General features: G+C 41.0%; 9 non-coding genes and 3 pseudogenes across 9 annotated transcripts in view; all 12 read right to left on the reverse strand.

The window, feature by feature from the left end:
• The window catches only part of LOC135047167 (5S ribosomal RNA), a 119-nt gene extending 59 nt beyond the window's left edge, over positions 1–60 (reverse strand). Inside the window, exon 1 of the ribosomal RNA XR_010239236.1 lies at positions 1–60. This exon is cut by the window's left edge and continues 59 nt beyond it. This is a non-coding gene — a ribosomal RNA (5S ribosomal RNA).
• Positions 61–167: 107 nt separating this feature from the next.
• LOC135046366 (5S ribosomal RNA) lies at positions 168–286 on the reverse strand. The gene has a single exon (XR_010238681.1). It is a non-coding gene; the product is annotated as a 5S ribosomal RNA (ribosomal RNA).
• Positions 287–393: 107 nt separating this feature from the next.
• On the reverse strand, positions 394–512 carry LOC135046644 (5S ribosomal RNA; annotated as a pseudogene).
• A 107-nt stretch (positions 513–619) lies between these two features.
• Positions 620–738, reverse strand: LOC135046468 (5S ribosomal RNA). Its single transcript, XR_010238783.1, has one exon. It is a non-coding gene; the product is annotated as a 5S ribosomal RNA (ribosomal RNA).
• Positions 739–845: 107 nt separating this feature from the next.
• LOC135046479 (5S ribosomal RNA) lies at positions 846–964 on the reverse strand. Its single transcript, XR_010238794.1, has one exon. It is a non-coding gene; the product is annotated as a 5S ribosomal RNA (ribosomal RNA).
• Positions 965–1,071: 107 nt separating this feature from the next.
• Positions 1,072–1,190, reverse strand: LOC135046694 (5S ribosomal RNA; annotated as a pseudogene).
• Positions 1,191–1,297: 107 nt separating this feature from the next.
• Positions 1,298–1,416, reverse strand: LOC135046657 (5S ribosomal RNA; annotated as a pseudogene).
• A 107-nt stretch (positions 1,417–1,523) lies between these two features.
• On the reverse strand, positions 1,524–1,642 carry LOC135046379 (5S ribosomal RNA). The gene has a single exon (XR_010238694.1). It is a non-coding gene; the product is annotated as a 5S ribosomal RNA (ribosomal RNA).
• Positions 1,643–1,749: 107 nt separating this feature from the next.
• LOC135047207 (5S ribosomal RNA) lies at positions 1,750–1,868 on the reverse strand. The gene has a single exon (XR_010239274.1). It is a non-coding gene; the product is annotated as a 5S ribosomal RNA (ribosomal RNA).
• A 107-nt stretch (positions 1,869–1,975) lies between these two features.
• On the reverse strand, positions 1,976–2,094 carry LOC135046430 (5S ribosomal RNA). Its single transcript, XR_010238746.1, has one exon. It is a non-coding gene; the product is annotated as a 5S ribosomal RNA (ribosomal RNA).
• Positions 2,095–2,201: 107 nt separating this feature from the next.
• Positions 2,202–2,320, reverse strand: LOC135047122 (5S ribosomal RNA). Its single transcript, XR_010239193.1, has one exon. It is a non-coding gene; the product is annotated as a 5S ribosomal RNA (ribosomal RNA).
• Positions 2,321–2,427: 107 nt separating this feature from the next.
• Positions 2,428–2,500, reverse strand: part of LOC135046487 (5S ribosomal RNA) — a 119-nt gene continuing 46 nt past the window's right edge. Inside the window, exon 1 of the ribosomal RNA XR_010238801.1 lies at positions 2,428–2,500. This exon is cut by the window's right edge and continues 46 nt beyond it. This is a non-coding gene — a ribosomal RNA (5S ribosomal RNA).

Raw genomic sequence — 2,500 nt, forward strand, 5'->3', positions numbered from 1 at the left:
ACTGCTTAGCTTCCAAGATCAGATGAGATTGGGCGTATCCAGTGTGGTGTGGCTGTAGATGAGCTTTGCGGTTTTTGTTTGAACTTTTCTACTTCTAACTACTGGTTCATAAATGAATACATTTGAAAATGGAATGCATCAACAGAACGGTGTTGGCAGTATAAAAATATCTACAGCACCTTGTATTCCCAGGTGGTCTCCCATTCAAGTACTAACCAGGCCCAGCACTGCTTAACTTCCAAGATCAGATGAGATTGGGCATATCCAGTGTGGTGTGGCTGTAGAAGAGCTTTATGGTTTCTGTTAGTACTTTTCTACTTCTAACTACTGGTTCATAAATGAATACGTTTGAAAATGGAATGCATCAACAGAACGGTGTTGGTAGTATAAAAATATTTACAGCACCTTGTATTCCCAGGTGGTCTCCCATCCAAGTACTAACCAGGCCCAACACTGCTTAGCTTCCAAGATCAGATGAAATTGGGCATATCCAGTGTGGTGTTGCTGTAGATTAACTTTGTGGTTTCTGTTAGAACTTTTCTACTTCTAACTACTGGTTCATAAATGAATACGTTTTAAAATGGAATGCATCAACAGAACGGTGTTGGCAGTATAAAATTATCTACAGCACCTTGTATTCCCAGGTGGTCTCCCATCCAAGTACTAACCAGGCCCAACACTGCTTTGCTTCCAAGATCAGATGAGATTGGGCATATCCAGTGTGGTGTGGCTGTAGAAGAACTTTATGGTTTCTGTTAGTACTTTTCTACTTCTAACTACTGGTTCATAAATGAATACGTTTGAAAATGGAATGCATCAACAGAACGGTGTTGGTAGTATAAAAATATTTACAGCACCTTGTATTCCCAGGTGGTCTCCCATCCAAGTACTAACCAGGCCCAACACTGCTTAGCTTCCAAGATCAGATGAGATTGCGCGTATCCAGTGTGGTGTGGCTGTAGATGAGCTTTATGGTTTCAGTTAGAACTTTTCTACTTCTAACTACTGGTTCATAAATGAATACGTTTGAAAATGGAATGCATCAACAGAACGGTGTTGGTAGTATAAAAATATCTACAGCACCTTTCATTCCCAGGTGGTCTCCCATCCAAGTACTAACCAGGCCCAACACTGCTTAGGTTCCAAGATCAGATGAGATTGGGCATATCCAGTGTGGTGTGGCTGTAGAAGAGCTTTATGGTTTCTGTTAGTACTTTTCTACTTCTAACTACTGGTTCATAAATGAATACGTTTGAAAATGGAATGCATCAACAGAACGGTGTTGGTAGTATAAAATTTTTTACAGCACCTTGTATTCCCAGGTGGTCTCCCATCCAAGTACTAACCAGGCCCAACACTGCTTAGCTTCCAAGATCAGATGAGATTGGCCGTATCCAGTGTGGTGTGGCTGTAGATGAGCTTTATGGTTTCTGTTAGAACTTTTCTACTTTTAACTACTGGTTCATAAATGAATACGTTTGAAAATGGAATGCATCAACAGAACGGTGTTGGTAGTATAAAAATATCTACAGCACCTTGTATTCCCAGGTGTTCTCCCATCCAAGTACTAACCAGGCCCAACACTGCTTAGCTTCCAAGATCAGATGAGATTGGGCGTATCCAGTGTGGTGTGGCTGTAGATGAGCTTTGTGGTTTCGGTTAGAACTTTTCTACTTCTAACTACTGGTTCATAAATGAATACGTTTGAAAATGGAATGCATCAACAGAACGGTGTTGGCAGTATAAAAATATCTACAGCACCTTGTATTCCCAGGTGGTCTCCCATCCAAGTACTAACCAGGCCTAACACTGCTTAGCTTCCAAGATCAGATGAGATTGGGCGTATCCAGTGTGGTGTGGCTGTAGATGAGCTTTGTGGTTTCTGTTAGAACTTTTCTACTTCTAACTACTGGTTCATAAATGAATACGTTTGAAAATGGAATGCATCAACAGAACGGTGTTGGCAGTATAAAAATATCTACATCACCTTGTATTCCCAGGTGGTCTCCCATCCAAGTACTAACCAGGCCCAACACTGCTTAGCTTCCAAGATCAGATGAGATTGGGCATATCCAGTGTGGTGTGGCTGTAGATGAGCTTTGTAGTTTCTATTAGAACTTTTCTACTTCTAACTACTGGTTCATAAATGAATACGTTTGAAAATGGAATGCATCAACAGAACGGTGTTGGTAGTATAAAAATATTTACAGCACCTTGTATTCCCAGGTGGTCTCCCATCCAAGTACTAACCAGGCCCAACACTGCTTAGCTTCCAAGATCAGATGAGATTGGGCGTATCCAGTGTGGTGTGGCTGTAGATGAGCTTTATGGTTTCTGTTAGAACTTTTCTACTTCTAACTACTGGTTCATAAATGAATACGTTTGAAAATAGAATGCATCAACAGAACGGTGTTGGTAGTATAAAAATATCTACAGCACCTTTTATTCCCAGGTGGTCTCCCATCCAAGTACTAACCAGGCCCAACACTGCTTAGCTTCC

Source organism: Pseudophryne corroboree, unplaced genomic scaffold, assembly GCF_028390025.1.
Source record: "Pseudophryne corroboree isolate aPseCor3 unplaced genomic scaffold, aPseCor3.hap2 scaffold_925, whole genome shotgun sequence".
In the NCBI taxonomy this organism is placed as follows: domain Eukaryota; kingdom Metazoa; phylum Chordata; class Amphibia; order Anura; family Myobatrachidae; genus Pseudophryne; species Pseudophryne corroboree.